Source organism: Delphinapterus leucas, chromosome 15, assembly GCF_059928025.1.
Source record: "Delphinapterus leucas isolate spDelLeu-1000000601 "Yukka" chromosome 15, BTC_Dleu_Yukka2, whole genome shotgun sequence".
Lineage (NCBI taxonomy): Eukaryota > Metazoa > Chordata > Mammalia > Artiodactyla > Monodontidae > Delphinapterus > Delphinapterus leucas.
The window spans coordinates 58,080,627-58,103,655 of record NC_143143.1 but is presented as its reverse complement, the minus strand read 5'-3'; the positions used below and the strand labels follow the sequence as shown (position 1 = coordinate 58,103,655).

At 42.6% G+C, this 23,029-nt stretch overlaps 1 long non-coding RNA gene across 4 annotated transcripts in view; it reads left to right on the top strand.

Moving 5' to 3' along the window:
* LOC149747463 (uncharacterized) overlaps positions 1-23,029 on the top strand; it is a 58,377-nt gene that overhangs the window by 16,593 nt on the left and 18,755 nt on the right. For 3 of the 4 annotated variants that reach the window (XR_016387873.1, XR_016387872.1, XR_016387874.1), the window contains one exon: positions 625-23,029. This exon is cut by the window's right edge and continues 18,755 nt beyond it. This is a non-coding gene — a long non-coding RNA (uncharacterized LOC149747463). The remainder of the gene's footprint in view (positions 1-624) is intronic. The other variant, XR_016387875.1, reaches the window with a different exon arrangement.

The window sequence follows — 23,029 nt, the reverse complement described above, 5'->3', positions numbered from 1 at the left end:
GATGGGAGGAGGTACAAAGTCACATTGCAAACGGTGTTGATACAGGAAGATAATAATTGTGGCCATGTTTGCAATTAATTTATCACAGAGAGTTTGAGGGTGGTTGGTAGAAACAGTAAGAGAAAAGCCCCAAGGGCAGGGAGGCTGGCTGGAAAGCAATCACAGTAGTGACTGGGAAGAGAAGGATAGGATGTTTGCCCAGACTCTAAGATTGGGTAGACCTGGATGGGGGACAATAGAGGAAATGAAGAAATCTCTGAATTTGGGGCCTGACTGGGCCAGGCAAGGGAGAAAACCATTCACAGAGCTAGGATGTCAGCAGGTGACTGCTGGTGAAAGACCTGTCTGATTTGGAGCCCTACTCTGGAAGGGCCTTGAAGGTTTGGGGTGATGCCAGCTTAGGTGTGCATTGGGTCCTGCTGTCTATAGGCTGGGAGATCTTGTTAAGCCCTTTAACATTTCCTGGCCTTGATGTTCCCCTCTATAGAGTAGGAAGAGGAATTCTAACATTGTAGGGCTGTTAGACGATAAATTGAGAGGCACAGTATGTGGAAGCATTTTGTAAACTCTTTTGGATGAACACTTATTAGTGGTTTTATGGCTTGGTTTTATTTTTAATTTAAGAGATGTTAGCCATCTAGGGATGGTGGCTAGGAGGGACCTAGTGGAAATGCACCTCAGAGATGGGACTCACTCGAACCCAGTTGCACCTCAGATGGGACTCGAACCCTCAATCTTCCAACTGAAACTGCACAACTTGTCTCAGGGCTTAATGAAGCTCAGGTTCTTTATGTCTCAGCAAAGAAGGAATTCAGTGAGAGGCAAAGGTAAGAAGTAGATAGATTTATTAATACCCTTTGTAAAGAGGTTGCAGGAAAATGGGGAGTGAGAGGATGGTCATATCCCAGATCTTGAGCAAGTTCCTGGGATGAGCTGCCAAGTGAGGGTCCTTGGCTTCTCACAGGAAAGAATTCAAGAGTGAGCCATAGTAAAGTGAAAGCAAAGAAACACATTCCATAGGTAGAGCATGGTCTGTCTGAAAAGGTGAGAGCGGCCCTGGGAGATACACACTCCACAGAGTATGAGCCCTCTCAGAAGGTGAGAGTGGCCTGGAAATATAGGATGGATAGTTTTTATTGGCTGGGTAATATCATAGGCAAAGAGTGGGAGGATTATTCCAACTACTTTGGGGAAGGGACAGGAATTTCCAGGAACTGGGCCACTGCACACTTTTTACCCTTTTATGGCCTTGGAACTGTCATGGTGCTGGTAGGTGTGTCATTTAGCATGATAATATATTACAATGAGCGCATTATGAGCCTCAAGCTCTCCTGGAGGTGGAATCTTCCACCATTTTGGTCCTACTTGGTTCTAACAAGTTTTTATCATATTCTCAATGGCTCTGTCATTCCTTTAAAGGTTGTTCCCTGCCCCCTTCCCTCCTGTCTCACTAGGAGGGAGCATGAAGGGCAAAGAGGAAGACTCAGGGTTTGAGGGAAAGAGCTGCTATTAGGGGGTGGGAGAAAAAAAAGGACCCAGAGGGAGAGAGCATGGCCTGCCCAGAGTCCCTACAACTTGGGGCTGGGGAAGCCTCAGGAGAGCCACATTGTGGGGCATTCACTCATGGCTGTTCTGTGCTTGCTCAGATGTTGGGCTCAGAGAGTTGGGAGTCAGAGTGGGGGCAGTGTGGTGGGAGAAGTTAGTCTCCATGCTTAATCTTCCAAAGGCAAACTCCTGGGTGGTCTGGACCGAGGTCAGTACGGCTCCCTCCTCTTCTCTCCCTCCTTATGCCTGCTGCTCTGAAAAGTCCAGTGGCATCACTGCTTCCAGATGTGACCTCCAGATGTGGCCTGGAGCAGTTCCAGGCAGATTAAGGATGCAGAGGCAGTAGCCAACCTCCTGGCTTTTCTTCCTCCCTCCTTCTCTAATGGAGCCTACACAGTGCTCTCCATCCCCTGCCTTCCTTCCACCTGGTCAGGGTACCAGGTACCTAGAGGCATCAGTGGACGGATAAATAAATACCACTTATGAATAAACCTGAGCCAGACAGATGCATCTTTATTCGTGTTGGAAAGAGCTTATAACTGGGGGAGTGGAAAACTGTCAAATGTTTCCCTTCTGAGCACTCCCTGTGGCTCTTGGAGGAGGAAGTGAGTTGCTTCCTTGGCTGGGGAGCCGCCAGGGCACTGGGCTCAGGGCCAGCCAGGGCCTGGAAGGAGCTGCTGAAATCTTCCCTCTTAATGCGGACAGCCTGGGCCCTGCTGTCTCACCAGGATGGAGCCCCAGTTAGGGGGAAAATGCAGCTCTTTCATTAGTAGCAGACCATGCTACCAACCCAGGTGGTGCTGCTAGAAGTGAGTTCTCTGGTTGCCTGGACAAGTGGGTATCAGAGTGTACCATGTGCTTGAATTCCCTAAAGCTCTTATTCAAATGCAGATTCTGATTCAGTCCATGTGGGGTGAGACCTGGGATTCTGCATTTCTGACTAGCTCTCAGGTGATTCTGAAGCTGCTGGCGTGTAGACCATATTTTGAGTAGCAAGGTTCTAGACTGGACATCTAAAACATGTCTAAACTTTTTGACACTTCTTTTTTTCTGTAGGTTTTCCTGATTTTTCTTTTTTTTGGTTTTGTTTTTTTAAGTTCACAAAATACTAAAGAGTAGACAGTGAAAAATCTCCTACTTCTGTCCCCAGCAACCAGGTTTGTTCATAGCTGGTATTTATTTATCCATCCACTGGTGCCTGTAGGTACCTGGTACCCTGACCAGGTGGAAGGAAGGCAGGGGATGGAGAACATTGGGTAGGCTCCATTAGAGAAGGAGGAAGGAAGAAAAGCCAGGAGGTTGGCTACTGCCTCTGCATCCTTGATCTGCCTGGATCTGCTCCAGGCCACACCTGGAGGTCACATCTGTATCCCTTCCCATGGCCAACCAGTGTTGTTGGTTTCTGCATATGTCCTTCCAGAGATATTTTATGAATATTCAAGCAAGTATATATATTTTCTTCTCTCTACTTGCCCTATTTTGGATATTACCTGTTATATACTGTTTTGGTCTATGGCCATAGCACCCTGAACATGCCCGATCTTGTCTGATATATACTGTTTTGCGTTTTGCTTTTTTTCCTTAACAACATACCTTAGACATCACTCTAGTTTCTCCTTTCTTTTATTAAAGTCACACAATTTCATTATATACAATAGCTGACTGGGCAAATCCCTTTTGACTGACACTTAATTATGTCCAATCTTTTGCTCTTGCTGCTAGTGGTGCAATGAATACCTTAGTATCCTATTACTTCTCCCGGGTGTGAGTCTATCTGGAAGATAAAGGTCTGCAAGTGGAAATGTAGGGTCAAAGGATACATGCATTTGTAATTTTGATGAATATTGTCAAACTGACCTCCCCAGAGGAGCTGTGCTAACAATGTGAGAGAGGGCCTATTTCTCTTATTCTCTCAATGCCACATGTTAACAAACTTTCTGATATTTTTCAATTTGGTGTATAAAAAATAACCGCTCTTTTTGTTTGTTTGTTTGTTTGTTTTTGGCAGCTCCAGAGGCTTGCAGGAACTAACGGCAGTGAAAGCGCCGAGTTCTAACCACTGGACCACAAGGGAAGTCCCAATAACTGCTCTTTTTGAAGCTCTCTCCTCCTTTAGTTTCCATGGTTCTCTTCAACTATATTTGTCATAGAATCATTGCATTCATCTTCTATGGGCCAGGTACCTTATCAGGTGCTGGGAATCCAAAGGAAAACAATGCATGAATAATCCCTATGCTTCCCTCTAGTAGGAAAGACAGTTAATTAGTCAATAATTCCTGATAAGCATGAGGCGTGTTATGATAAGGGGGTGACTTCTTAAAACAGTGCTACTCAAACTTTAATGTGCTCATGCATCAACCCGAGGATCTTGTTGATATACAGATTCTGACTCAGCAGGTCTGGGGCAGGGTCTGAGATGGTGCAGTTCTAACAAGCTCCCAGGTGAAGCTGAGACTGCTGGTCCCAGGACCATATTTTGAGTAGCAAGGACCTGCAAAGCATTTTCTGTGAAAGAACGAGACAGTAAATATTTTCCGCTTTGTGGGACACATAGTCTGTCTTGCAGCTATTCAACTCTGCCTTTGAAAGCAGCCGTAGACAATATGTAAATGAATGGACATGGCTGTGTTCTGATAAAAATTTATTTCCAAAATAGGCAGTGGGCTGGATTTGGCCAGCAGGCCGTGGTTTGCTGACCCCCATTCTAGAACACTGCAGGCATCCAATAGTTCCTTGTTGAAGCAATGAGTGAAGGGTGTTATTTGAGTAGTATCAGGCGCCTGGGCCCCTGGGCTCAGTGGTGCCTGGAGGAATGGTGTATTGGTTAGAGTCCTACCAGGAAAACTAATACGAGGCTTTAAACCGAGGTAATTAAATGCAAGGAATTGGCTACACAGTTAATGGAAGAGCTGAGAAGTCTACCAGGGGCAACTCAGAGATTAGCAACAGCAAGAAGCTGCTACCACCTTGGAGAAGAGGAGAAATTGGGAGATGGTATTATTGAGGTTCAGGTCAGCCAGTGGGAGCTGGAGCCGTGGAGAAGACCCAGCCATGGTTGGAGACCCTGGGAAGAAATACCGTTGGAATCTTCCTTCTTCTTGCCTTCCTATCTTCTCTTCATTGGCCAAACCCAGCTGTGATCCAATATATACAGGAGGCTGTAGGAGCCAACCCCTATCATATGGAATAGAGCAGGAGAAGTCAAGCATGGTCCGAGGCCAATAGGTCAAGGTCCAGTGAAAGGGACACTTAGAATGAGACTTGAACTACCTAGTTGACCAGACAAACAGGAGAGGAAGTGTGGATGTTTCAGGCACAGAAAGCAGGCATAGGGCGTGTAGGGATGAGTGTGTGGAATGAGACTACTCCTTTAAGTGGGATGAGATTTATGCTTTAGAACAGAGGTTGGAAATATCTTTGTCACATAGTTTTTTTCTTTTTGTTTAAAAAACATGTAAAAATGTAGAAACCATTTTTAGCTCACAGGCTGTGCAAAAACAGGCCACAGGCAGCCTTTGGCCCATAGTAGTTTGATGGCCTGTTTCAGAAAGATCCACTTTAGAAGGATGGATTGGGGTGGGCATGAAGCTGAGAGAGGAGACAGAGAGGCCAGAAAGAAGGCTGCTGAAGATGCTGGGCAGGAGATGGCGGGAGCCCAAATGGGGATCATGGTGGTGGAGAGAAAGGATGAGTTGGAGATGTAAAATGGACAGAATGTAGAATAGCTGGTCTGAACAGAGGGGCTGGGCCGGGTCTGGAGAAATTTTCAAACTGGCACATTGACTATTCTGATTGTCTTGGAACCCCTCCCTCTCTTGCTTTAGGGAGTGAGAAGAAATCCTGTCATGCTGGCAGTGTACTTCCCTGTGTACCCCCACCCCACCCCACCCCACCCACTCTCTTTAGGTAGAACAGTGGAAGAGCAGGTTGTACTGCCTCTTAGTAAGTCAGAAGTTGGCTGCCCAGCTGTTGGTGACTCACTGGTGGCTCATTTCAGAATATGGGTACTAAGCATCTCCTGTTTTCAGTTTCAGGCCTTGGTTGCCATTCCTGAATGACAGATGACATCCCACTAACATTCTGTGATACCTCCCTGTGGCATTTGGGTCCAGAGTAGAGATGAGAGCTGGGAAGTCCCTTACCTAGTCCTAGGTCAGACACATTCTGGTAGTCTCTGCCATCATCTTGATCACAGGCTGACTGTAGCACAGACAGGGCTGGGATGTTGTCTTAGTTAGGGCTCCCCCAAAAGAAGAGATAAGAATTTGAGTGCAAGCAGTTCATTGCACTGGGAGGGAGTAGGGAAGTGAGACAGGGGAGGAAAGCAGTCCATACAGAATGTGTTATGGAGCCAGTTACAGCTGTGGGCAACTGGAACTTAAACCTGCTGGGGAGCTCTGGCTTTCAGGGTAGAACACATGCCACAGATTATCCTGTCTGAAGGGCGAGGGAGCTAGGGTATTTATCCACCAATTCCTGCAAGTCACAGATGGGGGGCTTCTCCAAGGGATGTTAATTCCCTGGCACTTGCAGCCTGCTACCTGGCTTTCTGCAGCTTGGGCATGAAAGCTCTCCAGTTCAGACTTGCAGTTGGGAGGCATCTGGAGCTTCTTGAAGTGGTAAGATCCCAAAGAAGTGAGCAGGGTACCTATAAAACCTGCTATAGATGGCTATCCTCTCCACTCAACACATGGGGAAACTCAGAAGCAAAGTGATACCCCCAAATCATACAACATGTTTGTGACAAATGGGAGCCTGAAACTCAGAGCTTGTGGGTCCAGTGTCTTCCACTAGTTTTTAGCCAGTCCCTGTTGTCATGGGACTTCTGGGCAGGAGAGGCCCTGCCTCGGTGTCTCATAGGTTGACTTGTTCCACCTGCCCACCTGCTGCATTCACTCCTCTGAATACTCCCCACTTCCCAAGTCTACCCAGAGCCCAGAGCCATGTCTGGAGGAAGGGGGAGCCTGCAGGACATGCACATACGGCAGTACTTGGCTTCCTTACCAAGGGCCTATATGTGGCTTGCAGAGCCTGGAAAGGGGTAAGCAGGAGACAGACTGGGGTCAGGAGTTGGGAGGTAGTCCACTGGTCAAGCTGAGGGGGCAGGGTGTGCTGAGGAGAGGCAGACAGGACAGAGTCAGTGTGGAGGGCACTCAAAGGGACTGCAAAGTGGGCTGGGCAGGTTTGAGCCCTGTGTTCCTTGTCCTGGTCACTTGGGACCTGGGACACTTTGCATAACTGGGAGCAGATGTCTCAGGCTTCAGCACTGAAGGCTGCATGGTTCAGAATAAAGAATAATCCAGTCATTCAGTTGTTCATTCCCTTGAGGATCACTTACAGGGCCCTGTATATCCTAGCTATGGTGCCAACCACCTTGGGGGACTTTTGAAGGAATCAGGCTATTGGCTGCTTTCAGAACCTGTTGCATCCTTCAGGGGGAGTAGGACAGTTTTCTTCCACCTGAACTCTCCATTCTACCTTGAGTCCTGAGTTAAATGGTAAAAGACAGCACAGCCCTCAGGGAGCCCCTAGTCTGAGCAGGGGGACATACTCCAAAATCCAAGTGTGGAGTCGCTCCCTGCTCAGGGAGGCTTAGAAAATAGTTTTGCTCCTGAAGTCTTTGATACCCAATTAGGGGTGGGGGGTGACTGGAAGCTCCACCTGACTGGCCCAGCAGAACCCCCATGCAATCTATCCCATTCCTAAACCCAGACTGAGATAGATAATCAGCACAGATGGCTGTAACATTTCCCTCCCTTTGCAATGTGGCTTTGCAGCTTCTCCCATAAGGAATCTATTCCTCATCCCTTGAATCTGGGCTGGTGCATTAGTCAGAGTTCTCTAAAGAAAAAGAACCAACAGGAGGTTGATCTCTCTCTCTTTCTCTCTCTCATTCTCTCTCTCCATATCTATCTATCTATCTATTATCTATCTATCTATCATCTATCTATCAATCATCTATCTATCTATTATCTATCTATCATCTATCTATCAATCATCTATCATCTATCTATCAATCATCTATCTATCTATCATCTATCTATCTATCATCTATCTATCAATCATCTATCTATCATCTATCTATCTATCATCTATCTATCTATCTATCATCTATCTATCTATCATCTATCTATCTATCATCTATCTATCTATCTATCTATCTATCTATCTATCTATCTATCTATCCATCTATATAGAGAGAGATTGAGGAGAGATTTAAAGTAATTGGCTCACATTCTTGTGGAGACTTGGTGAGTCCAAAAATCTGCCAGGTAGGCTGCAAGCTGGAAACTCAGGGAAGAGTTGCATTTGAGGCCCAAAGCAGTCTGCTGGCAGAATTCCTTCTTGCTTGTGGGGTAGGGCATGGGGAAGAAGTAAGGGAGAGTAGGGGGGTAGGGTAGGGGGTTAGCTTTCAACTGATTGGATAAGACCCACCCTCATTGTAGAGAGCAATCTGCTTCACTCAAGGCCCACCGACTTAAATGTTAATCTCATCCAAAAAAATACCTTCACAGAAACATCCAGAATAATGTTTGACCAACTATCTGGGCACAGTGACCCAGCCAATTTGACACAAAAATTAACCATCATAGCTGGTCTTTCACTTGCTTTGGGCCATAGAATGTGGTAAAAGTGATGGTGTGTTAAGTCCTGAGCCTAGGCCTCAAGAGGTTTTGATCAATTCCACTCACTGTCTTGGAATTCTGCCCAGCTGCCAGGGAACAATCTCGGGCTGGCTGCTGGAGGATAAGAGAGACCAAGTAGAAGAGAGATGATTCGTGCCAGCTGATGCCAGGTCCCACCCAACCTAGCAGCTGACTGCATATGTACGTGGGAGCCGAGCCAACAGCAAATTGCCCAGCAAAGCCCAGCCCAAAGTGCTGACCCACAGAACTGTGAGCGAAATAGTTATGTTTTAGGCCACAAAGTTTTGGAGTGGTTTGCTACACAGGAAAATATAACTGATACACAGTCCAACTTCTGCAGTGCTCCCGTACCCCTCCATCCCAGGTATTCTATCAGCCTGTCACCTGGGCTGATGGGGAAGACACAGGCAGACAGAGGGCCTATTTCAGGCTTTGTAAGGCCCTGTGGGTGTCTGTATCATTGAAGGCATGTGTGTAGATACTCTTCCACCCTGATATTTAAATGTATCTCTGCCCAAGCACATTCTAGCCTGTCAGGCTCCCACAATAATGTGTCAGAGCAGAAGGGGATGCTGAGGCCAAGGGTTGGGTCCTGGAGATCACCTCTGTGGACCTGGGGGAGCTTCAGGGATTCATTGTAGGATGGGGTACAGGAAAAGAACTTGGGAGGCAGCAAACTTTGGTCAAGTTCTGTTTCAGTTGTTCATCAAGTCTCTGTCCTGGAGCAAGTGCCTCACCATTCAGAGCCTCAGTTTCTCCAAGAGCAGAGTTAGGTTTCGTGGATCCTGGAGCAGTTACAAGTTGGGAACCCTCTTTAAGCAGAAGAATATAAAACTGTGATTACAAAATTGCAGGACTTTGGAAGGGGCTCTGGCTAGTGAGCTTAAGCTTCATTAGCTTTGTGGTGAATTGCTTCTGGCTTCCTCACTGGTGGAATAGGAAAGTTAATAATAGCGATTGAAAAGGACTGTTTTGAAGGTCAAATGAGTACACCATACACAGTGGGCATCCTAGTGGGTGGAATCTAGCAGGAAGCCAGTGTTGCAAGAAATGATTCAAAGGCGGAATCATAGTGGCTGGTTGGTGGGCTTCTGGGGGAGAGATGGAGCAGCATGAGGAAGAGTAGAGGGAGAAGGATGGTGTGGTATCTATACTCTTGCCAGGCCCATGGGCTGCCCCTCAGGTGCACAGAGAGGCAGATGCAGGAGCTGATTTCATGAGGGTCTTTGTGAGGTTCTGGGGCCTAAGTACTGTTGGGACAGGATTCTGAACCCAAAGTTGGGAGAAGCATGTGTTTTTTCCTAGAGTAAGAGGCTGATTTACTGAGGGCATGCTCTCAGAGAAGAATAAAAGGAAGGGAGGGAAGCAGGACAGGGCAGGGGAAGATGCTCAACAAGGAAAGAGTCTTAGCTGGAGTCTAGCCTCACCCTGATCCCACAGGGAACTCTGGGGGCGTGAATGGACAGAGAGTTGTCCCACTCTGAGGGAAGCAGGGCAGGCTTTTACCCCCTGTGCCAATCAGTTGTTGAGAGGAGGGTAGGGAGTATAACCCCCCAGGGTCACACATCAGTCAAGGGCAATTCTCAGGAGAAGGGAACAGCCTTTGCAGCAGTTGCTGGACACTTACACTGGCCTGAGAAAGGGGATCTGGGAAGGGCACCAATAGAATCTATCTCAAGGGTCCTCTCCAAAATTCTGCAGGATACTCAGACCTACCATGGTATGGGGTTGGCAACCTGGGGAGTGAAGAGGATGAAGAGATGGAACTTAGGAGAAACCAAAGTTATGATCCTTAGGGCACTATGACAGGGGCAGTGGACAGGTGCTGCCCCCATGTGACTTCTAAGGACTTGGCTTTTTAGTGCTAGGCTCATGTGGGATAGTCTGCGGAATTTCAGAAGTAACTGGGGCAAGCTGAGGGGCCCTGGAGCACCCGTGGTCTGCAGGTGAGGGTAAAAGTCCATGAAATGTGTGTTTTTCCTATTAATGCAGTCTCATTTGTGTGCCTGGGCTGGTGAGGCCTGGAGGAACTCTGGTCACGTATGGAAAAGAGCTTTGTCAACTCTAAAGTACTGGATGATTCCCAAGGCCATGAACATGATCAGTTGGGAGGTAGTTCCCTGCCCTGTGGAAAGACCAGAGATTCACCCCAACCCTGGCAATGGCCCACTGGTTGGTTCATAAAGAAGGGGAGATAGGCAGGAAGGTATAACAGCTTGGTGCAACTGGGGTCATACACCTTCCTGTGTCCTATAATCAAAGGCAAGGTTATTTATCTCTGGTGAGGTGGGTCTTAGGAAAAAGGAACTAGAACTGGCATATGGTGTAGGTAGGAGGTAAAATGGGACAACCACTTTGGAAAACAGTTTGGTAGCTTCTTATGAAGTTAACATACACTTTTCATATGACCTAGCAATTCTACTGCTAGGTATTTACCAAAGAGAAGTGAAAACATACTGTATTAATTATCTACTCCTGTGTACTAAATTATGCCAAAACTTAGCAGCTTAAAAGAACAATAAATATTTATCATCTTCACAGTTTCTTTGGATCAGAAATCCAGGAACAGCTTTGTTGGCTGGCTCTGGATGGAGGTCTTTCAGCAAGTTGCAGTCAATATTGTGGCTGGCCAATAGGAAGGTTTGATGGAACTGGAAGATTTGTTCCCAAGATGGCTCACTCACACACTTGACAAGTTAGTGCTGAATGTCAGTGAGAGGCTTCAGTTCTTTTCCACATGGACCTCCTGTAGGGCTGCTTGAGTGTTCTTATCACATGGCAGCTAGCTTCCCTGAGAACAAGTGATCCAAAAGAGCAAGGCAGAATCTGCAATGTCTTTTATGACCTAGCCTTGGAAGACATACTGACACTTCTGAAATAGCCTACTGACTACTTGGCCAGCTCTATCCAATGTTGGAGAGATGACACAAGGTCTTGAATACCAGGAGGGGACCATCACTGGGGGCCATCTTGGAGGCTGGTGACAACAGGTATTAATGCAGTCATGCCTCCTCTGTTCCGTACAGAACAACACATACACCTTTGGCACCCTGAGATTCTAGTATGAGTCTTGAGTATCCCTGGGGTGGGTATGTATGGGAGCTTCGATTCCAATGGAGCCACATCAGCAACAAGAGCAGCAGCAGCAGAAGAAAAAGACAGCAGTGCTCAGCAAGAGGCTGTGCAGAGGAGCTGGAGTGGAATGTGTGAGTCCCTGAGTGAACATGATCTTGTCTCAGGAGGCAGCCCCAGTGTGCAGTGTGGTTTAGTGCAGGTTGATTAGACCTAATGGGAGGGAACAGAGGGATCACCTGGTCTCCATTTTAAAATATGCATTGAAATAAGGGTTCAGGACTCTCAAGGTAGCCTCTCAGCTGGTGCATCAGGTTTAAGCAAAGAGTGGATATAGAAGCACTTTGATGAAGAGGCATCTCCAAACCTGAGGGCTTGCCTTTTCCTTATCCTGAGGTCTCCCCAGCAGGGCAGGAGATGTATGAATTGTTTCTCATCTGTGCCACAAAGCCAGGGGTGTGTCAGTCCCCAAATCGTTGTTCCATGAGGCCTCTCCTGACCTCCAGGTTGGGGAGAAGGACACATCCTCTACCAGTTAAGGACCTCTATTATCCAGCCATGTTTTCTAATAAACAGGTAACTCCAACAGACTTGCAGAGAGTTCTGATTGCTGGGCTCCTCCTTAGGAAGCTAGGTCCTAGGCTGAATATATAAGTTCTTGGACCCCAATCTTTCTCCCCCTACCCCACCAGCTCAACTTCTAGCCTGGAACCCTTGTGAAGGTGGCTTGTGCCCCCCTCCCCATTTTTATGGGCTGTGTAAGGGGATGGAGGCAGGAAAATAAGATATAACCTCCAGTCCTTAAGGGTAGCCTTGCTTCCGTAATGAATTTCAGACCTCAACAAATAAATTTTGAATAAATACAGAAGCTTAGGGACCCCAAAGACAAGAGGATCCCTTGTTTCATCTTTAGAGCCTGCATTGCTTAAGGGTATGAGTGAAGAGAAGAGAATGGTAGAGAAAAAGAGGCACTAGCCTTTTAAAGAAGCCAGGGTTTGCAGAGCAATGTAAATTAGCATGCAAATGGATCTATAAAAGCAGACTTGGGACCTGGGACAGTGGACTTGGATGGACCAAAGGGTTCCTGTGCCAGTTTGCCCAGCCCTGAATCTTGGTTCCCTGCTGGATGTGAGAAGAGGTGGTACAGCTCCAGAATTTCTATAAAGGAGACACTGGGGTCAGGGCGCAATCTGGCTGGGAAAATGGGAGACTGTAGAGAGTCACTGAACTGACCCGAGAACTACACACTTTTTATTGATTGTATGTTTACTAGAGGGTGGCTTTGACTCTCAGTTTTCTACCTCTACTCTATTAACGTGTCAGCAGGAATCAATGTTACTTTAATAACTCCCCTGCCCAATTCTTTGGCTACCTCTTTCTAACCTGATCATCTATTTTGGAATTTTGTAAACAATTCCTCCTTTTGTGTTTCTTTACCAACTAGGTTTAGCTGTTCTCATTATGCATTACGGAATTTGACATCTTTTCATGTATTTGCCTGGTTCTAAGGTTATTCCAGTGACCAACACAAACCTCTTCTTGGCGCTCCAGAGTCAAGTAGGCCAGGGTCTCCTTGACAACCCCTGAATGTCTCCCAGGGACCTCAAACTGAGCATATCTGAGATGAAATCCATAGTTTCCAAAATTCAGTTATTTTGAGTAGTCCCTGTCCCCACCCCATGTCACAGTAAAATGGTGGCTCCATCCAACTAGTGCATAAGCCAGAAGGCTGAGATCAGTCTGGACACCTCCCTTACTCTCATGCCCCCTGAAGCAATCTAGCTCTAAATCCTGAGTCCTCTTGTTCCAACACCTTGACTATTTCCATAGCCCTTAACTGGTCTCCCTGCACCCTGTCTTACTATCCTCCCACCATTCCATTGTCAATACCAATCTGCACACAGATGTCAGGGTTATTTGCATCCCCCACCCTGAGGCACTACTTTACCTGTGTAACACTGGGAAAGTTGCTGCCCCTCTCTGAGCCTCAGCTCCCCATTTGTCAAAGGAGAAGTTGGTCTAGAGACTTGCCAAGGACCAGCACAGATTAATTTCTAGGGTATCACAGCACTGAGGGGCTGGCTGCACTCTGGTTAGAGAGTAACCCTATGGTGGGGTGGGGGAAAACCTAGGGTCCAGGAACTACAGTGTAAGCAATACTTGGAGCCTAAGGCTTTCCAGGATTTTGCAGCCTCCCAGGCACTTCCTGCCACCAAGAGGGAAGAAATATTGTAAGCCACTTCTTCTGAAATTCATATGTCTGTTCCAATTGCCCTCCCCCTCTCCTCACACACCAAAAATACGTGCTTGCTCCTTTCCCATTCCAGAAATTCAAACCCAACCCAGTCTAACCCAGGTTCTCGCCACTGTGAACTTTCATATATTAATTTTAAAAAAAACTTAATTTTCAAATTATTATAGATTAACAGAGAGTTGCAAATATAGTACCCCTTATCCAGTTTCCCCCAATGGTTACATCTTACCTAACTATAGTGCAGTATCAAAACTGGGAAATTGACATTGATACACTCTGTACAGTTCTGTGTTATCTTATCACTTGTGTAGATTTGTGTAATCACCACCACTGTTAAGATACAGAACTATTCCATCACTGCAAAGATCCCCCATCTGCTACTCCTTTATAGTCACACTCATTCCTCTCCCCACCATCCTTAACCCTTTGCAACCACTAATGTGTGCTTCACCTCCATATTTTTGTCATTTTGAGAACGTTATATAAATGGAAGCATATGGTATGTCACCTTTTGCATTTTTTCTTACTACACAGAATCATGCCCTTGAGATCCATCCAGGTTGTTCCACGTATCAATAGTTTCATTTTTTGAGTAGTAATCCATGTTTGGATTACCACAGTCTGTTCAACCATTCACTTGCTTTAGGGCATTTTGATTGTTTCCAGTTTTTGCTATTATAAATAAAGCTGCAATGAATGATTGCTGACAGATTTTTGGGTGGACATAACTACTTCTCTGGGATAAATGCCCAGGAATGCAATTGCTTGGTTGTATGCTAAGTGTATATATCAATTTTTATGAAACTGCCAAACTGCTTTTTAGAGTGGATCTACCATTTCATATTCCCACTAGCAATGTACAAGAGATCCAGATTCTCTGCATCCTCCCAAGTATTTGGTGTTGTCACTATTTTTTATTTTAGCTGTTCTGATAGGTGTGTAATGATATCCATCATGGTCTTAATTTGCAATTCTCTAAAGGCTAATGATGTTGAGCATCTTTACATGTGCTTATTTGCCATAATGTATATCCTCTTTGGTGAAATGCCTTTCATGTCTTTTGCTATTTTCTTTTTTTTTTAATAGAACTTTATCGGGGTATAATTGCTTCACAATACTGTGTTAGTTTCTGTTGCACAACAAAGCGAATCAGCCACGTGCATACATATGTCCCCATATCCCCTCCCTCTTGAGCCTCCCTCCCATCCTCCGTATCCCACCCGTCTAGGTCATCGCAAAGCACTGAGCCGATCTCCCTGTGCCATGAGGCTGCTTCCCACCAGCTATCTATTTTACATTTGGTAGTGTATATATATAAATGCCACTCTCTCACTTCATCCCAGCTTACCCCTCCCCTTGTCCTCAAGTCCATTCTCTACATCTGCATCTTTATTCCTGTCCTGCCCCTAGGTTCTTCAGAACCTTTTTTTTTTTTTTTTTAGATTCCATATATATGAGTTAGCATACTGTTTTGTTTTTCTCTTTCTGACTTACTTCACTCTGTATGACAGTCTCTAGGTCCATCCAACTCACTGCAAATAACTCAATTTCATTTCTTTTTATGGCTGAGTAATTTTCCATTGTATATATGTGCCACATCTTCTTTATCCATTCATCTGTCGATGGACACTTAGGTTGCTACCATGTCCTGGCTATTGTAAATAGTGCTGCAATGAACATTATGATACATGACTCCTTTTAAATTATGGTTTTCTCAGGGTATATGCCCAGTAGTGGGATTGCTGGGTCATATGGTAGTTCTATTTTTAGTTTTCTAAGGAACCACCATACTGTTTTACATAGGGGTTGTATCAATTTACATTCCCACCAACAGTGCAGGAGGGTTCTCTTTTCATCACACCCTTTCCAGCATTTATTGTTTGTAGATATTTTGATGGCCGTTCTGACCAGTGTGAGGTGATACCTCATTTTAGTTTTGATTTGCATTTCTCTAATAATTACTGATGTTGAGCATCTTTTCATGTGCCTCTTGGCCATCTGTATGTCCTCCTTGGTGAAATGTCTATTTAGGTCTTCTGCCCATTTTTTAACTGGATTGTTTGTTTTCTTGATATTGAGCTGCATGAGCTGCTTGTATATTTTGGAGATTAATCCTTTGTCAGTTGCTTTGTTTGCAAATATTTTCACCCATTCTGAGGGTTGTCTTTTCATCTTGTTTATCGTTTCCTTTGCTGTACAAAAGCTTTTAAGTTTAATTAAGTCCCATTTGTTTATTTTTGTTTTTATTTCCGTTACTCTAGAAGGTGGGTCAGAAAAGATCTTGCTGTGGTTTATGTCAAAGGGTGTTTTCCTCTAAGAGATTTACAGTGTCTGGCCTTACATTTAAGTCTTTAATCCATTTGGAGTTTATTTTTGTGTATGGTGCTAGGTAGTGTTTTAATTTCATTCTTTTACCTGTAGCTGTCCAATTATCCCAGCATCTCTTATTGAAGAGGTTGTCTTTTCTCCATTGTATGTTCTTGCCTCTTTTGTCATAAATTAGGTGGCCATATGTACGTGGGTTTATCTCTGGGCATTCTATCCTGTACCACTGATCTATATTTATTTTTGTGCCAGTACCATACTGTCTTGATTAGTGGAGCTTTGTGGTATAGTTTGAAGTCAGGGAGCCTGATTCCTCCAACTCCGTTTTTCTTTCTCAAAATTGCTTTAGCTATTTGGAGTCTTTTGTGTTTCCATACAAATTGTAAAATTTTTTGTTCTAATTCTGTGAAGAATGCGATTGGCAATTTGATAGGAATTGCATTGAATCTGTAGATTGCTTTGGGTAATATAGTCGTTTTCAAAATATTGATTCTTCCAATCCAAGAACATGGTATATTTCTCCACCTGTTTATGTCATCTTTGATATCTTTTATCAGTGTTTTATAGTTTTCTGAGTACAAGTCTTATACCTCCTGAGTCAGGTTTATTCCTAGGTATTTTATTCTTTTTGTTGCAATGGAAAGTGGGAGTGTTTCCTTAATTTCTCTTTCTGATTTTTCATTGTTGATGTATATGAATGCCAGAGATTTCTGTGCATTAATTTTGTATCCTGCAGCCTTACCAAATTCATTGATTAGTTCTGATAGTTTTCTGGTGGCATCTCTAGGATTTTCTATGTATAGTATCTTGTCATCAGCAAACAATGACACTTTTACTTCTTCTTTTCCAATTTGTATTATTTTATTTATTTTTCTTCTCTGATTGCTATGGCTAGGACTTCCAAAACTATGTTGAATAAGAGAGGCAAGCGTGGACATCCTTGCCTTGTTCCTCATCTTAGTGGAAATTCTTTCAGTTTTTCAACATTGAGTATGCTCCTTGCTGTGGTTTTGTCATATATGGCCTTTATTATGTTGAGGTAAGTCCCTCTATGCCCATTTTCTGGAGAGTTTTTATCATAAATGGGTTTTGAATTTTGTCAAAACTTTTTTCTGCATCTATTGAGATGATTATATGGTTTTTATTCCTTAATTTGTTAATGTGGTGTATCACATTGATTTTTTTTTACATCTTTATTGGAGTATAATTGCTTTACAATGGTATGTTAGTTTCTGCTTTATAACAAAGTGAATCAGTTATACATATACATATGTTCCCCTATCTCCTCCCTCTTGCGTCTCCCTCCCTCCCTCCTACCCTCCCTATCCCACCCCTCCAGGCGGTCACAAAGCACTGAGCTGATCTACCTGTGCTATGTGGCTGCTTCCCACTAGCTATCTACCTTACGTTTGGTAGTGTATATATGTCCATGCCTCTCTCTCACTTTGTCACAGCTTACCCTTCCCCCTCCCCATATCCTCAAGTCCATTCCCTAGTAGGTCTGTGTCTTTATTCCTGTCTTACCGCTAGGTTCTTCATGACATTTCTTTTTCTTAAATTCCATATATATATGTGTTAGCATATGGTATTTGTCTTCCGCTTTCTGACTTACTTCACTCTGTATGACAGACTCTAGGTCCATACAGCTTATTACAAGCTCAATTATGTTTCTTTTTATGGCTGAGTAATATTCCATTGTATATATGTGCCACAACTTCTTTATCCAGTCATCTGATGATGGACACTTAGGTTGTTTCCATCTCTGGGCTATTGTAAATAGAGCTGCAATGAGCATTTTGGTACATGACTCTTTTTGAATTATGGTTATCTCAGGGTATATTTCCAGTAGTGGGATTGCTGGGTCATATGGTAGTTCTATTTGTAGTTTTTTAAGGAACCTCCATACTGTTCTCCATAGTGACTGTACCAATTCACATTCCCACCAGCAGTGAAAGAGTGTTCCCTTCTCTCCACACCCTCTCCAGCATTTATTGTTTCTAGATTTTTTGATGATGGCCATTCTGACTGGTGTGAGATGATATCTCATTGTAGTTTTGATTTGCATTTCTCTAATGATTAATAATGTTGAGCATTCTTTCATGTGTTTGTTGGCAGTCTGTATATCTTCTTTGGAGAAATGTCCATTTAGGTCTTCTGCCCAGTTTTGGATTGGGTTGTTTGTTATTGAGCTGCATGAGCTGCTTATAAATTTTGGAGATTAATCCTTTGTCAGTTGCTTCATTTGCAAATATTTTCTCCCATTCTGAGGGTTGTCTTTTGGTCTTGTTTATGGTTTCCTTTGCTGTACAAAAGCTTTGAAGTTTCATTAGGTCCCATTTGTTTATTTTTGTTTTTATTTCCATTTCTCTAGGAGGTGGGTCAAAAAGGATCTTGCTGTGATTTATGTCACAGAGTGCTCTGCCTATGTTTTCCTCTAAGAGTTTGATAGTTTCTGGCCTTGCATTTAGGTCTTTAATCCATTTTGAGTTTATTTTTGTGTATGGTGTTAGGGAGTGATCTAATCTCATACTTTTACATGTACCTGTCCAGTTTTCCCAGCACCACTTATTGAAGAGGCTGTCCTTTCTCCACTGTACATTCCTACCTCCTTTATCAAAGATAAGGTGACCATATGTGCGTGGGTTTATCTCTGGGCTTTCTATCCTGTTCCATTGATCTATCTTTCTGTTTTTGTGCCAGTACCATACTGTCTTGATTACTGTAGCTTTGTAGTATAGTCTGAAGTCAGGGAGCCTGATTCCTCCATCTCCGTTTTTCGTTCTCAAGATTGCTTTGGCTATTCGGGGTCTTTTGTGTTTCCATACAAATTGTGAAATTTTTTGTTCTAGTTCTGTGAAAAATGCCAGTGGTAGTTTGATAGGAATTGCATTGAATCTGTAGATTGCTTTGGGTAGTAGAGTCATTTTCACAGTGTTGATTCTTCCAATCCAAGAACATGGTATATCTCTCCATCTATTTGTATCATCTTTAATTTCTTTCATCAGGGTCTTATAATTTTTTTCCATACAGGTCTTTTATCTCCTTAGGTAGGGTATTCCTAGATATTTTATTCTTTTTGTTGCCATGGTAAATGGGAGTGTTTTCTTGATTTCACTTTCAGATTTTTCATCATTAGTATATAGGAATGCCAGAGATTTCTGTGCATTAACTTTGTATCCTGCTACTTTACCAAATTCATTGATTAGCTCTAGTAGTTTTCTGGTATTATCTTTAGGATTCTCTATGTATAGTGTCATGTCATCTGCAAACAGTGACATCTTTACTTCTTCTTTTCTGATTTGGATTCCTTTTATTTCCTTTTCTTCTCTGATTGCTGTGGCTAAAACTTCCAAAACTATGTTGAATAAGAGTGGTGAGAGTGGGCAACCTTGTCTTGTTCCTGATCTTAGTGGAAATGCTTTCAGTTTTTCACCATTGAGGATGATGTTGGCTGTGGGTTTGTCATATATGGCCTCTATTATGTTGAGGAAAGTTCCCTCTATGCCTACTTTCTGCAGTGTTTTTATCATAAATGGGTGTTGAATTTTGTCAAAAGCTTTCTCTGCATCTATTGAGATGATCATATGGTTTTTCTCCTTCAATTTGTTAATATGGTTTATCACATTGATTGATTTGTGTATATTGAAGAATCCTTTCATTCCTGGAATAAACCCCACTTGATCATGGTGTATGATCCTTCTAATGTGCTGTTGGATTCTGTTTTCTAATATTTTGTTCAGGATTTTTGCATCTATGTTCATCAGTGATATTGGTCTATAATTTTCTTTTTTTGTAATATCTTTTCTGGTTTTGGTATCAAGGTGATGGTGGCTTCATGGAATGAATTTGGGAGTGTTTCTCCCTCTGCAAATTTTGGGAAGAGTTTAAGAAGGATGGGTGTTAGCTCTTCTCTAAATGTTTGATAGAATTCACCTGTGAAGCCATCTGGTCCTGGACTTTTGTTTGTTGGAAGATTTTTAATTACTGTTTCAATTTCATCACTTTTGATAGGTCTGTTTATATTTTCTAATACTTCCTGTTTCAGTATTGGAAAATTGTAGCTTTCCAAGAATTTGTCCATTTCTTCCAGGTTGTCCATTTTATTGGCATAGAGTTGTTTGTAGTAGTCTCTTAGGGTGCTTTGTATTTCTGTGGTGTCCGTTGTAACTTCTCCCTTTTCATTTCTAATTTAATTGATTTGTGTCCTCTCCCTTTTTTTTTCTTGATGGGACTGCCTAAGGGTTTATCAATTTTGTTTATCTTCTCAAAGAACCAGCTTTTAGTTTTATTGATCTTTGCTATTGTTTTCTTCTTTTCTATTTCATTTATTTCCGCTCTGATCTTTAGGATTTCTTTCCTTCTACTGACTTTGGGTTTTCTTTGTTCTTCTTTCTCTAGTTGTTTTAAGTGTAGGGTTAGATTGTTTATTTGAGATTTTTTTGTGTGTCTTTAGGTGAGATTGTATTGCTATAGAGTACCCTCTTATAACTGCTTTTTCTGCATCCCATAGATTTTGAGTAGCTGTGTTTTCATTGTCATTTGTTTCTATGTATTTTTAAATTTCTTCTTTGATTTCTTCAGTGATCTCTTGGTTATTTAGTAGTACACTGTTTAGCTTCCATGTATTTGTGATTTTTTAGTTTTTTTCCTGTAATTGATTTCCAGTCTGAAAGCATTGTATTCAGAAAAGGTGCTTGATACGATTTCAATATTCTTTAATTTTCTGAGGCTCGATTTGTGACCCAAGATGTTATCTATCCTGGAGAATGTTCCATGTGCACTTGAGAAGAAAGTGTATTCTGCCACTTTTGGGTGGAATGTTCTATAAATATCAATTAGATCTATATGGTTTATTGTGTCATTTAAAGCTTGTGTTTCCTTATTTATTTTGTGTTTGGATGATCTGTCCATTGGTATATGTGGAGTGTTAAATTCCCCTACTTTTATTGTGTTACTGTCAATTTCTCCTTTCATGGTTGTTAGCATTTCCCTTATGTATTGAGGTGCTCTTATGTTGGGTGAATAAACATTTATAATTGCTATGTCTTCTTCTTGGATTAATCTTTTGATCATTATCTAGTGTCCCTCCTCATCTCTTGTAACAGTCTTTATTTTAAGTCTATTTTATATGATATGAGTATGGCTACTCTAGCTTTCTTTTGATTTCCATTTGCATGAAATATCTTTTTCCATCCCCTCACTTTCAGTCTGTATGTGTCCCTAGGTCTGAAGTGAGTCTGTTGCAGACAGCATATATATGGGTCTTGTTTTTGTATCCATTCAGCCAGTGTGTGTCTTTTGGCTGGAGCATTTAATCCATTTACATTCAAGGTTATTATCGATATGTATGTTCCTCTTACCATTTTCTCAATTGTTTTGGGTTTATGTTTGTGGGTCTTTTTCTTCTTTTGTGTCTCCTGCTTAGAAAAGTTTCTTTACCATTTGTTGTAAAGCTGGTTTGGTGACCCACAACCATTCCCTTCCATCAGGAAACTTGCATAAGCCTCATAGATGGCCTCATCCAACAGAGGGCAGACAGCAGAAGCAAGAAGAACTACAGTCCTGCAGCCTGTGGAACAAAAGCTACATGCACAGAAAGATAGACAAGATGAAAAGGCAGAGGGCTATGCACCAGATGAAGGAACAAGATAAAACCCCAGAAAAACAAGTAAATGAAGTGAAGATAGGTAACCTTCCAGAAAAAGAATTCAGAATAATGATAGTGAAGATGATCCAGGACCTCAGATAAAGAATGGAGGCAAAGATTGAGAAGATGCAAGAAATGTTTAACAAAGACCTAGAAGAATTAAAGAACAAACAGAGATGCACAATACAATAAATGAAATGAAAAATACACTAGTAGCCATCAATAGCAGAATTACTGAGGCAGAAGAATGGATAAGTGACCTGGAAGACAGAATGGTGGAATTCAGTGCTGCAGAACAGAATAAAGAAAAAAGAATGAAAAGAAATAAAGACAGCCTAAGACATCTCTGGGACAATATTAAACACAAGAACATTCTCATTATAGGGGTCCCAGAAGGAGAAGAGAGAGAGAAAGGACTGGAGAAAATATTTGAAAAGATTATAGTTGAAAACTTCCCTAACATGGGAAAGGAAATAGCCACCCAAGTCCAGGAAGCACAGAGAGTCCCATACAAGATAAACCCAAGGAGAAACACACTGAGACACATAGTAATCAAATTGACAAATATTAAAGACAAAGAAAAATTATTGAAAGCAGTAAGGGAAAAACAACAAATAGCATACAAGGGAACTCCCATAAGATTAACAGCTGATTTCTCAGCAGAAACTCTACAAGCCAGAAGAGAGTGGCATGATATACTTAAAGTGATGAAAGGGAAGAAACTACAACCAAGATTACTCCACCTGGCAAGGATTCCAAAAAGATCAGATTCAATGGAGAAACCATTCAGATTCAATGGAGAAATCAAAAGTTTTACAGACAAGCAAACGCTAAGAGAATTCAGCATCACCAAACAAGCTCTACAACAAATGCTAAAGGAACTTCTCTAAGTGGGAAACACAAGAGAAGGAAAGGACCTACAAAAACAAACCCAAAACAATTAAGAAAATGGTAAGAGGAACATACATATCAATAATTACCTTAAACGTGAATGGATTAAATGCTCCAACCAAAAGACACAGGCTTGCTGTATGGATACAAAAACAAGACCCATATATATGCTGTCTACAAGAGACCCACTTCAGACCTAGGGACACATACAGACTGAAAGTGAGGGGATGGAAAAAGATATTCGATGCAAAAGGAAATCAAAAGAAAGCTGGAGTAGCAATGCTCATATCAGATAAAATAGATTTTAAAATAAAGAATGCTACGAGAGAAGGAAGGACAGTACATAATGATGAAGGGATCAATCCAAGAAGAAGATATAACAATTATAAATATATATGCACCCAACATAGGAGCACCTCAATACATAAGGCAAATGCTAACAGCTATAAAAGAGGAAATCAACAGTAAGACAATAACAGTGGGGGACTTTTAACAACTCACTTACACCAATGGACAGATCACCCAGACAGAAAATTAATAAGGAAACACAAGTTTTAAATGACACAATACAGCAGATAGATTTAATTGACATTTATAGCATATTCCATCCAAAAACACCAGATTACACTTTCTTCTCAAGTGCACATG